Source organism: Muntiacus reevesi, chromosome 13 (assembly GCF_963930625.1).
Source record: "Muntiacus reevesi chromosome 13, mMunRee1.1, whole genome shotgun sequence".
Classification (NCBI taxonomy): Eukaryota; Metazoa; Chordata; class Mammalia; order Artiodactyla; family Cervidae; genus Muntiacus; species Muntiacus reevesi.
The window spans coordinates 64978139-64991682 of record NC_089261.1 but is presented as its reverse complement, the minus strand read 5'-3'; the positions used below and the strand labels follow the sequence as shown (position 1 = coordinate 64991682).

The window sequence follows — 13544 nt, the reverse complement described above, 5'->3', positions numbered from 1 at the left end:
ATGGAAATGATGTTAGACAAAAAGCAAGTTCAAGCAGTTTTCTTACTTGAGCTCAAGATGGGTCATAAAGCAGTAGAGTCAGCTTGCAGCATCAATAGTGCATTTGGCCCAGGAATTGCTAACAAGCGTACAGTGAAGTGGTAGTTCAAGAAGTTTTGCAAAGGAGATGAGAACCTTGAAGATAGGAGTGCAGTGGCTGGCCGTAGGAAGGTGACAACGACCTATTGAGAGAATCATTGAAACTGATCCTCTTGCAACTCCAGGAGAATTTACCGAGGAACTCAGTGTCAGCCATTCTACGGTCGTTATGCACTTGAAGCAAATTGGAATGGTGAAAAAGCTTGATAAATGGATGCCTCATGAGCTGACCAAAAAAACAAAAAATTGTTATCTTCATGTGTTGTCTTCTCTTATTTTGCAACAGCAGTGAACCATTTCTTGACTGGATTGTGATATGAGACGAAAAGTGGATTTTATCCAATGACCAGCAACCACCAACTCAGTGGTTGAACCAAGAAGAAGCTCCAAAGTACTTCCCAAAGCCAAGCTTACACCAAAAAAAGGTCACTGTCACTGTTTGGTGATCTGCTGATGTTCTGAGTCACTGCAGCTTTCTGAATCCTGGTGAAACCATTATGTCTGAGAAGTATGCTCAGCAAATTGATGACATGCTCCAAATGCCTGCAGCTGGTCTTGGTCAAGAGAAAGGGTCCAATTCTCCCTGACAATGGCCCACTGCGTGTTGTACAACCAGTGCTTCAAAAGTTGAATGGCTTGGGTTGTGAAGTTTTGCCTTATACACCATACTCACCTGAACTCTTGCCAACTGACAACCACTTCTTCAAGCATCTTGACAACTTTTTTTGCAGGGAAAATGCTTCACAACGACCAGGTGGCAGAAAATGCTTTCCAAGAGTTCGTTGAATCCAGAAGCCTGGATTTTTAAGCTACAGGAATAAACCAACTTTTTTCTTGTTGGCAAAAATGTGTTGGTTGGAATGATTTCTCCTTTGATTAATAAAGATGTGTTTGAGCCTAGTTGTTGCTGTTCAGTCGTTTAGTCATGTCTGACTCTGTAACCTAGTTATGATTTAAAATTTGCAGTCTTAAACCACAATTACTTTTGTACCAACTGGTTGCTCAGTGATAAAGAATCTGTCTGCCAGTGCAAGAGATGCAGGAGATGTGGGTTTGATCCCTGGGTCTGAGAGATCCTCTGGAGAAGCAAATGGCAACCCATTCCAGTATTCTTGCCTGGGAAATCTCATAGACAGAGGAGCCTTGCAGGTTGCAATCCATGGGGTCTCGAAAGAGTCAGACATGACTCTGTGACTAAACAAGAATATGATGGTCATTTGAATTAAATTCTCTCATTCCCATCCATTTTCATTCACCGATTGCTAAGATGCCCATGTTCAATCTTGCCATCTCCTGTTTGACCACGTCTAATTTACCTTCATTGACATTCCAGGTTCCTATGTGATATTATTTTTTACAGCATAGGACTTTACTTTCACCACCAGACACATCCGCAGCTTAGCATCGTTTCCACTTTGGCCCAGCTGCTTTATGCTTATTGGAGCTATTAGTAGTTGCCCTCTGCTCTTCCCCAGTGGCATACTAGACACCTTCTGACCTGGAGGCTCACCTTCTGGAGTCACGTCTTTTTACCTTTTCATATAGTCCATGGGGTTCTCCAGGCAAGAATACTGGAGTGGGTTGACATTTCCATTTCTGGTGAACCATGTTTTGTCAGAAATCTTAACTGTGACCTGTCTGTCTTGGGTGACCCTGCACTGCATTACTTATAGCTTCATTGAGTTATGCAAGCCCTTTTGCCACAACAAGACTGTGATCCGTAAAATGGATGAAGGAAAGAAGGTGAAAAGTGAAGTTTCTCAGTTGTGTCCGTCTCTTTGCGATCCCATGGACTATAGCCTACGAGGCTCCTCCGTCCATGGCATTTTCCAAGCAAGAATACTGGAGTGGGTTGCCATTTCCTTCTCCAGGGGATCTTCCCGACCCAGGGGTCAAACCTGGGTCTCCTTCATTATAGGCAGATGCTTTACCGTCTAAGCCACCAGGGAATCCCAAAAGGGATGAATAGTGTACCAAAACTAAATGGCACTACGATTAAATTTTCCTTTTTGTGGAGCTTTTACAGTGTTGGTAGTATTTTTGTTTCCTCTCTTCTATGTATAGCTAGGTAATTACCCTTTTTCCAAAGGGTGTTTTTTGCCATATTTATTTTATAGTTGCTACTTTGACTGTGTGGATCACAACAAACTGTGGAAAATTCTTAAGGAGATGGAAATACCAGACCATCCTATCTGTCTCCTGAGAAACCTGTGTGCAGATCAAGAAGCAACAGTTAGAACTGGACATGGAATGATGGACTGATTCAAAATTGGGAAAGGAGTGCATCAAGGCTGTACATTGTTAACTTGTTTATTTAACTTATATGCTGAGGACATCATGCAAAATGCCGGGCTGGATGAGTCACAAGCTAGAATAATATCAATTATTATTGATAATAATCTGGGAGAAATATCAGTAACCTCAGATATGCAGATGATACCACCCTCGTGGCAGGAAGCTAAGAGGAACTAAAGAGATGATGAAAGTGAAAGAGGAGAGTGAAAAAGCTGGCTTAAAACTCAACATTCAAAAAATGAAGATCATGGCATCTGGTCCCATCACTTCATGGCAGATAGATGGGGGAAAATGGAAACAGCGGCAGAATTTATTTTCTTGGGTTCCAAAATCACTGAGGACAGTGACTGCAGTCATGAAATTAAAAGACACTTGCTCCTTGGAGGAAAAGCTAAGACAAACCTAGACAGCGTATTAAAAAGCAGAAACATCACTTTACTGACAAAGGGGTGCAGATAGTCAAAGCTATGATTTTTCCAGTTTTCATGTACAGATATGAGAGTTGGGCCATAAAGAAGGCTGAGTGGTGAAGAATTGATGCTTTTGAAGTGTGGTGTTGGAGAAGGGACTCTTGAGAGTCCCTTGGACTACATGGAGATCAAACCAGTCAATCCTAAAGGAAATCAGTCCTGAATATTCATTGGAAGGACTGATGCTGAAGCTGAAACTCCAATTCTTTGGTCACTTGATGAAAAGAGCCAATTCATTGGAAAAGACCGTGATGCTGGGAAAGATTGAGGGCAGGAGGAGAAGGTAACAGAAGATGAGATGGTTGGATGGCATCACTGACTGAATGGACATGAGTTTGAGCAAACTCCGGGAAATAGTGAAGGACAGGGAAGCCAGGCGTGCTGCAGTCCATGGGATCACAGAGAGTTGGATACGACTTAGCAACTAAATAATAGCTGTGCCTTTGAACTGCAAAAGGAGGACATTCTCTACAGTGGTTATATGTTACTGCAATAAAATGATCAGCTGGAGATAGAAGACCCAGGCTTAATAAGAAGTATGTTGTAAAAATTGGCAGTTGACTAGAACTGTGAGGAATTTAGAAATACTTTTAAAGATTGTGGAAATGTTGAAGGAAAATGATCAGAGCATAACTTTAGAGTTTCTCTTTAAATTTGTTGGTAGTATCTATGAGACTGTCATCAGAACTTTGAGAGATTTTTTTTTTGAAACTTCTTGAGGTATTGTGTAAGCAATCCTTTGTAGATTTGCAGCCATCAGGCAAGAAGCTTGAAAGGATAAGTACTGAGTGCTGTGTCTTTATTATGGAGATAGAAGTACAGCATGAGGTTTTTAAAGTAGAAATTTACGTCTTTTACAAAAAATTATAATAGTTGAAGCTTTTAGAACACGTGGAAGATAAAATAGCATTTAGTTCTCTATAAGGTAGGGGTAAACTATTAATTTGGACTGGGTTAGTTTATAATTTGACTAAATTGAATGTGTGGTGGGCAGTTTGAAAAGTGATTTGAAACGCTTTGTTTCAGATAATTTAAGATCTGATGTCTATGTAATAACTTACAAATGTTGACTAGCTGTAACCTTGCTTTTTAAGTACTTTGCACCAGTCTGGCTCTAACTTTTCCACCTCTAAAATTAAAGTAGAAAACAACGAAAAATAACAGAATCCTAAGAAGACATATCATTAGCATTATATAAAGATGCTAGTTTTTCAAACACCAGTATTTATATAAGTATAGTTACCATTCATGAGCAATTTTTATTAGATTTATTGCTGATTGAACAGTGTGTAGTCACTGAATTCACTGGATCCCTTTTTGCTTTAGGGGAAGACTATTCTACTGTCTTCTCTGGGATCATTAGTATATTACCAGGAACTGTGAAGTTAGATAGTTTTCCTAGCCAACCTGTGTCCAGTCCTGTAGGTTCTTTAGATTTAGGGTGAGCTCTAGGCTCTCTGCTTCAAAATAGACCCTTAAGGGAGATTCAGGTCCTTCTGATGGTGTTTGTCTCTCTTGTTTTGGTGAGATGTGTGACCTCTGGGGAGGTCTCCTTACATTCAGTCATTTGGTCATCTTTTTGGTAGATGAGACAAACTTCTCTTGAGGGAGATTTTTTCCCCCTGTATGTCCTAAAGTGCCTCTCAAGTTAACTCTTTTGTTCATTTCTGAAGTTACCCAGAGTGGAAACCGCGTGTCCTAGTTTGTCCTTAGTGAACACTTGCAGTTTGGAGAGGTAAGTATCTGAACTAGAAGAGGCAGGTGTTGGCCGAGAGCGGGCTGACTGAAGAAAACAGCCAGTTTGGGGAAGGTGCTGCTGGTGCCGCCCTGGGTCGCAGAGCCACAGTTCAGTGCCGACTGGAGGTTTGGAGAGATCGCTCTCAGGCACCCCATGGCTGAGGAGGGTTACTGTGAGGTTTCACTGAGTCATCTTGAGTAAAGTTTGTCTGAATTGTTCCGGGAACTGACCTCTTGGGGCCTATGCCATTCTGTTCTTCTGAACTTTAACTTCGAGACTTATATGGCAATTCTGCTGCTGCTGCTGCTAAGTCGCTTCAGTCGTGTCCGACTCTGTGCGACCCCGTAGACGGCAGCCCACCAGGCTCCCCCGTCCCTGGGATTCTCAAGGCAAGAACACTGGAGTGGGTTGCCATTTCCTTCTCCAATGCATGAAAGTGAAAAGTGAAAGGGAAGTCGCTCAGTTCTGTCCGACTCTTAGCAACCCCATGGACTGCAGCCTACCAGGCTCCTCCGTCCATGGAATTTTCCAGGCAAGAGTACTGGAGTGGGGTGCCATTGCCTTCTCTGATATGGCAACTCTACCCCATGGCTAAAAACAAATAGGTTGTTGTGAGTAATAAGACGGCTTTCCATCAATGATAAAAGCTCTCAGATCTGACCAAATAATGATATTTAATTTAGAGAGAAGTTGGTAAGATTAAAAAAATTATTAGGTAAGTATAATGGGAAGATAGATAAAATGACACACAGATAAAATTTTATATTTTTATTAAAGAAGGTATCATTGTAAGTATCAATGTAAAAGTTTTTAGGTATGTAAGAATGATTACCCAAAAGAATTTTCTTCAAGTGGTTATTGGTTTTTAAAAGTCTTAAAATTTTCTGAGAAACTGGGCCAAGTAGTGTGCCTTAAAGTTTTATGAATTTTTATGGATTCCTGGCTTGGCCACCTGATTGATTTTAGAATCAACTTCAGAGTTAGTTATTAACACTTTTAATATGTGTGAAGTTATACACTTGTGAACGTAAGTTGAGCCAATGTAGAAATATTCATTAGCAGGACTGCATGCAAAACTTCATTTACTACTAGTAGAAAATCATAAGGAATCATTTCTTGGTAAAGTTTATTTTTACATTGAAACTGTTCTTAGAACTTATTAATGCAAAATAACTAGATGCATTTAATTTACTTTTATGCAGCTTATAGAAACAAATACATTGTTAGGAGATCCAGATTTTCAAATTATTGAGGTATAGACCATTATTATGATGACCTGGAGTTATTTAACTGAGAAGTGATTTTTCATCTATTTTATAAAAATAAGCTTAAAAAATAATAATTGAAGTATAATTTATATACAGAAAAGTACAGATGAGCTTTTGCAAAGTGAATACACACACACACACACACACACACAAATTTGTAACCATACCCTAGTTCAAGATATCAATTAAAGCCTCCTTGTGACATGTCCCAGTCAAATAACTCGTTCACTGCAGAGTTTACTATTGTGACTTTGTGATCAGAGATTAGTTGGCTTGTTTTCGAATTTGATCAGCTAGAATTATATATGCGCTTCTTTTCCCCCCACCCAGCTTCTCTCATACAGCATTGTGTTTGTGAGATGTGTCCTGTTTGTGTATGTATCCTATTTTGTGTATGGCATTAGTGTTCTCATTTTCACTGAGGTTTAGGGTACCCTTGTATGAATATACTAAAATTTATTTCTCCCGTCTGCTGCCAATGGACATTTGGGTCATGTGTAGTTTTGGACTGTTTAAATAATGCTGCTGTGATAAATCTTGTACATATCTTTCTGTGCACAAATACACACTTTTCTATTGACTATATACCCAGGAGTTGTATTGCTTAATTATTGGGTATATGTGTTTTCACCTTTAGTGAAGTTGCTCAGTTGTGTCCAACTCTGCAATCCCATGGACTGTAGCCTACCAGACTCCTCCATCAGTGGAATTTTCCAGGCAAGAGTACTAGAGTGGGTTGCCATTCCCTTCTCCAGGGGATCTTCCCGACCCAGGGATCAAACCTAGGTCTCCTGCATTGCAGGCAGATGCTTTACCATCTGAGCCACCAGGGAAGCCCTTAAAGCCTTCACCTTTAATAGATATTTCCAAATAATTTTCCACACTGGTTATACCAATTTCCATTTCTCCTTGCAGTGCATGAGAATGTCGTTTGCTGCACATGCTTGCTTATGCTTGGTATTACCTGATTTTTTGGTTAAAACCCAGTCATCTTGGTGGGTAGAAGTATCTTGTGTTGGTTATCTGTGTTTTCTTGAGGACTAGGGATGTTGAGGACTGTTTCAATATGTTTGTTGGTTTTTGAAATTATTTTTTATAAAATTTTGTTTGGTCTTCATCTTAAAAATCGGGTTGTCTTTTTCTTGGTGATTTAGAATGTTTTTTTTTTTTTTTTCTCTTTTTTAAAAAAGTATTTTGTACCTGAGTCCTTTGGACATGTGCATTGAGAATAATCTTTCCTACTCTGTAGCTTGCATTTTCATTTGAAGAACACAACTTTTTAAGGAAGTCCAATTTGCTGTGTTTATCTGTCTTGTTTAAGAAATCTTCATCTGCCTCAAAGTCATGATGATATTCTCCTGTCATCTCACAGCTTTATTGTTCTAAACTTCATTGTTTAGGTCTCTAACATACTTTTTTCTTCCTCCTTTTCCATGGCCTGTGGATGGATGTGATTGATTTGATTGATTTTGATTTTAACAGTAGTGGTGATAGAAAATGTTTTTATTCTATTTGTATTTGTGGTATTGTAATTTTTGAATGGTAACATTTTCTGCTTGTTAAAGTAGATGATTTTTTTATTCTGTTGTTTTTTTTTTTTCTGTTGTTCTTTTAAAAAGGAATTTAAAAACATCTTTTAAAAAATCTGATTCTAAAAGAGGCAGTTTTACTATATACTATGTCACATTCTGTCTTATTTGTTTTGTGTTTGAGGAGTCATAGTATGATGCTTTAAAGACATTGGGTTGTGCAGTCAAGGACAGCTACTGTATATAAGCAAGTGAATGAATCTCTAAGACTTGGTTTTGTAATCTGTGAAATGGAGAATTAATAATTGTAATTCAATTACAATTGTAGTAATTGTAATTGTAATAGTGATTAAAAAAGAGATATATAACCTTTTTCAAATCTTGAGCAATGTGCCTGGCAAACAAGAACACTATAATATTTAGTGCTTAATCTTGAATTTTTGAACTTTGTTTTGAAAATTATTTTGACCTGAAACTTGACAGAAAAGATACATACTATGTTTATTATAAAATTATTTACAACTAACTTTTGTAAGTCATAAAATTAACTTGTAAGTTTATGCCTTTCTTTGAAATCTTTTAATTTTTTTTAGTATCAACATAGGGCAGATTTTAAAATATTTCCTTATGCTGATTTTTAAAGTAAAATTTAATACTCTATGAAGTATCTTTCCATCTCATTTAGTCACTAAGTCATGTGTGACTCTCTTGCCACCTCCGTGGATTGTGGCCCGCCAGGCTCCTCTGTCGGTGGCTTTCCCCAGGCAAGGGCACCACGGGGGGCTGCCGTTTCCTTCTCCAGGGGGTCTTCCCGACCAGGGATGGAACCCAGGTCTCCTGCATTTTCAGGTGGAGTCTTAACCACTGAGCCATCAGGGAAGCCCCTTCTGTTTCATTGTCCCCAGTTCTGTAGGTGCTAGAGTTACATTTTCTAGCTGCCACTTAAAAGGTGTTGGTACCTAGATACTAGGATGCAGAGCTGACATTGTATATGATAATTAGGGACAATTTAATATATGAATGCTTTTCTAAGAAATTGTTAGCATGCTGTTGTCTTGGTCTGTAATTTTTAAGATCTGATTCGTTATAGAGCTGTTGATATCCTGATAATTCATTAGCTTTTCCATTTAAACCTTGAATTATTTATAAGTTTAGGAAAAATCTTGTTAATCATTTGGCAAAGTTCAGCAGGTGCTTTGGATTTTAAAGTAGTGTGGAAAAACAAATTGCTATTATGTAAATGGGATTCCTGGGTAGACTTTATAGATCAGGGGTAACTTATGAAGTTGAGAAATTACTTCTCATGTATTTGTTTTTGTTTTTTTTTTTTATTATTTTAGGGAGTCTCAACCATCAGTGAGATTTTTAAAAGGCTATCAAGTATTTGGTAAGTCTGTATTCTCCATGTTAAATTCTTTGCATGTTACTTAAGTTTACATGTATATTACATTAATGACATTTATAATAATAGCCTGTGTAAATTATAATATATTTCTTTTAATTTTTACCTGGTACTTGAATTTCTTCTCTTTATACTTTATTCTGATCTTCTTCTGATTCTTTCTTTGTATCAAGAAAATTCTTCTAGCGTGCAGGCTGAGTATTAAAAGAATTCAAAGAAAATATGTATGGAAAGACATACTAATATATTTTGTGAATGAAACAGGATTTTCCTCTCATAAGATATTTGTAATAGCTGTTACTAGCTATTGATACTAGTACAAACACAAAGATTCTTTAGCTGTACCTGACTTTACTCCTTACCTTAGGTCCAGTTCATCACAGTAAGCCAATGTGAAGACTCTGATCAGACCTTACACTGTTTCTTAGTAATAAACATTTTAGTATGAATATTTGATAGGTGCCTGTAAATCAAAATCATAAACTTTTGATTTCATGAGATGGTGCTTTACATTTTTTATTTTTGAGTGAAAGTAGAATTAATCTCAGAATGTGTTTTACTTCATTGTATTGTATTTTAGATTTTTGTGCTATGGTGATTATATAGACATTTAACAATGTTTTGGTTACTGATGATAGATTTAAAAATTATTAGATGTACATCAACAATGAGAGGGAAGTACTGAGGCATTGGTTGCTAATCAAGTGGCATATGTAGTTTTTGATTATTTTAATATAGTCAATTGAATATTTTTAAAATGAATACTAAGAATATTAGTATCTTGATTAAGAACATTTCCTAGATACATGAAGAGGTATTTAATAATAAGCATTGATTTCTTTTATTATGCTTTTTAATGTGTTTGAAAAAACAAATTTTCAACCAAGTGATATTTTTAAAATTCAATAATATTCATAGTTGATATAAATATTCAACAAATTATACTACTCTGTTGAATATAATAAATGTAACATTGTTAGGAGCAAATGATGCTACAAAAGTCTCTTATACAAAATTTTACTACTTAAAATGTGGTAATTGATTTCTGGAGATGTATTAAGTAGAAAAAAAGAATTCCTGGTGGCCCAGATGATAAAGAATCTGCCTACAATGTGGGAGACCTAGGTTTGAGCCTTGGGTCAGGAAAATCCCCTGGAGAAGGGAAAACAACCCACTCCATTATTCTTGCCTGGAGAATTCCATGGAAAGAGGAGCCTGGTGGGCTACAGTCCATTGTCACAAAGAGTTGGACACCACTGAACAACTAACACTTTCCCATTAAATGGAAAAAGTAATTTATGGCCATTTTTTTCCCCCACTGATGCAAATAATTTGAGTTAGTTTGAGTGAAGCAATCTTTGTATTGTATGTATTTTTGGCATGTATTTTATTTTAGCAAATTTTTAGTATATTCAGAGTTTCAGAGTTGTGTAGTCATCATTGCTGTCTAGTTTTAGAAGTGTTTCCATACCTTAGGCAACAAGTAATATACTTATTTATGAATTGCCTATTTTGGACTTTTCTTTTTTTCTTTGTCTGTCTCTCTCTCTTTCTCTTCCCCTCTCTCGCCCACCAAGTCTTAATTGTGGTGTGCAAGATCTTTAGTTGCTGAACGAGAACTCTTTTTTTTATTTACGGCATGTGGGATCTAGGTCCCTGACCAGGGATTGAACCTGGCCCCTGCATTGGGAACATTGGGCCTTTACCACTGGATTGCCAGGGAAGTCCCTGGACATTTCTTGTAAATAGAATCATACAGTATCTGTCTTTGTGTCTGGTTTCTTTCACTTAATATTTTCAGAGTTCATCCATGTGGTAGTGTGTATCATTCATTTTTATGGCCAAAAAATACTCCATTATATACCTCATTTTGTTTATCCATTTATCAGTTGATGAATTGTATCTATGTTTAGGCTGTTAGGAATGCTTCTGCAGTGAACATTCTTATGTAAGTTTTTATGCGCACTATAGTTTCATTTCGTTTGGGTGTATGCTTGTAAGGGACAGAATTACAAGTTAGTATCGTAACTCTGTGTATCACTCTGAGGAGCTGTTGAGATGGATGTTAGTCTCACCAGTGTATGAGAGTGCCAGTTTCTGCACACTCTTCTTAGACATTGATTGTTATGCTGTCAGTCTTGTTTGTACTTTAGTCATCCTGTTGGCTATGAAATGGCATTTCATTGTGGTTTTGATTTTCGTTTCTGTAATGACTAATGATGCGCATTATTTCATGTGCTTATTGGCCATTTACATATAGTTTTTAGAGAAATGTCTGTCCAAATACTTGGTCCAGTTTTTAGTTAGGTTCTTTTTATTGTTAAACTATACACATTCTTTATATATTCTAGGAACTAGCTCTTTATGAGATAACATGATTTGTAAATACTTTCTTCCCCATCTGTGGATTGTCTTTTCATTTTCTTTCTGGTGTCCTTTGAAGCAAAAAATTTTTAATTTTGATGAAGTCTAATTTATCTTTTTTCTTTAGTTGCTTATGCTTTTGGTTTCATATTTCAAATTATATTTAAATAAATATTCATTTGATAAAGTTTGTGACAAGGTGTTAATTATCCCAGGGCTGTAAAGCATTGACATTTCTTGTGTTTGACAACCAAATCCCAAAGGAAGCAATTAGCCTTGTATTTGTGCTTCAGTTCCTCAGCTAATTGTTTTAAGCAAAACATTACGTTTTGATCTCATATGTTGCCATGAAAACATTAGCTGTGTGTGATATGTATATTGATAAAAGTGTCATGAATTCATAGTTAATATTTTGGATTGGAGAACTAAATAGTTTACCATGGTGTTTATTGCATATTTGGTTTCATACCTTAATAAATTATTGCTTTTTAGGCTAAGAGTATTATCAGGGTTATTTTAATCTTTCCTGTGAGGAGAAGGTAGATTTTGAGAATTGTATTGATTTTACTCTTGTGCAAGTTATTTGTAGCAGTGATATTTTGATGTTTTTATAAATCTACAAATGGAATATGTATGTTTTTCTTCTGCTTTATGAAGCATGTGTCTTTTTAATTTTTATTGAACCATTTTAGTTTTTTACTTTTTTTTTTTTTTTTTTTTAGTTTTTTACTTTTTTACATTATTTTTTTTTAATCAATTGAATGCATATTTCAAAATGTATTAGCCTATAATGTTGTCTAATTTAGTTTTTTAGAGAAATGCATGTAACAGTGGAGTGTCACTGCTCTTAGTAGATTGGTTTTCTGTGTAATGGCAAGATTGTAATATAGTGTAACAAATAATTTTTATTTGGGGAATTTATTTTTGTATCTTCCTTATTAATTAGTATTATGCTATGTTAACTGCAAATAAAAGTCTATTTTAATGAAATTTTATAGAGCTAAGATCATTCATATTCTTTTTGTTAGTTGATTTTAAATCATAGTGTTCATTGGTGAACAGTCCCTTAAGTGCCCATTGGATGGGTGATTCTCTTCTTTATGTTGATACATTTATAGTTTGTGTTGTACTATCCACCGACATGTTGCAATGGAAAAGGAAACAAAAACTGAAATCTCATTCATAGTGGTGTTAAATTTTCAATTGTGATAAAAAATAAGGAAAAGATTTAGCTGAGAGAGTTACCTCCTCCTGTGGTTGTATGTCAATTATGGTGATTAAGAGGATTTTGATGACCTCTTTTATGACTGAATTAAGGCAAAATGTCTTTTGTGCACTCTTCTTTCCCCCTTCCCTTCTCTTGTTCTGTAAGCTTACTAACAGGATCATTAAATACATATTAATTCTCTTTTAGTATATATACTTGAAATGAGGTTCTAATATTTGTAGAGACATCTTACTCTTACCAGGGTTTGAAGAATTGCCCTTTAGTTAATCCGTAATTTGTCACTGAAGTCAGTAGGGGCTGCCTTATTCTACAGGGGGCGGCTTCTCAGCACATGTGCTAGAGTTTGCCCCTCCGCTGATCTCTAATAGCACCTTGGAGATACTGGTCAGGGTTATATGGGTATAAACTATTCTTCATCAGAAGTGCCTTTCACTGCTCTCTAATCTTACTCAGGAAAGCTCAGCTGGACTTGAATTATTCTAAATGTCACACTGGTTTTTGCACCAATGTCTGAAAGCTATCACACAGTAGTATTGACTGCTGTTTTCTCCCAATACAGTTACTGTAGTAACCACATTATGCAGAGAAGTTTTCTTAAAAGCTTTTTCCTTCAGAACTTAACTTCATGCCAGGTTCTCTGCCTTATCACACTTAATCTTGAAAAATATCTTCTTCTCGTTCTCTATCCTTCCCATTCTCACTGAGCTTGTTTGATTTATAATTGACTCTAGGTATCCAATTTCTCATTTTCTAATCTGCAGTTTGACTATTGTTTCTATTAGAGTTCTGCTTCCTCAGATGAAATTAAGCCAGTTTTCTTACCTTACCCAGGTAGGAAGACATTGGTTAGGCTGATGAGAGTGTTCTCTATCATTCCCAAGATATGACTAAGTTCCAATTGCTACTCTGTGTCTTTCCTTTTCTCATCCTGTCCTATCTTTTCCATTATTTGGTATTTTGCTTCTTCTTACCATTCACTTCTCTGTTGTCTTCTGCAATACTTCCGTGATATATGCATGTCAATAGTTGTTGAAATAGTAAATGAAATTGTTATCTAAGTTTCCCAGTCTGTTTAGTCTGTTCTTTTTTTTTTTTTTTAAGACAACAGTTTT

The 13544-nt window shown here is 36.3% G+C and overlaps 1 protein-coding gene across 3 annotated transcripts in view; it reads left to right on the top strand.

The window, feature by feature from the left end:
* The window catches only part of FBXW7 (F-box and WD repeat domain containing 7), a 216192-nt gene that overhangs the window by 55229 nt on the left and 147419 nt on the right, over positions 1–13544 (top strand). For all 3 annotated transcript variants that reach the window (XM_065903946.1, XM_065903947.1, XM_065903945.1), the window contains exon 2: positions 8779–8825. The gene's annotated coding sequence lies outside the window, so the exon portion shown is untranslated. The remainder of the gene's footprint in view (positions 1–8778; positions 8826–13544) is intronic.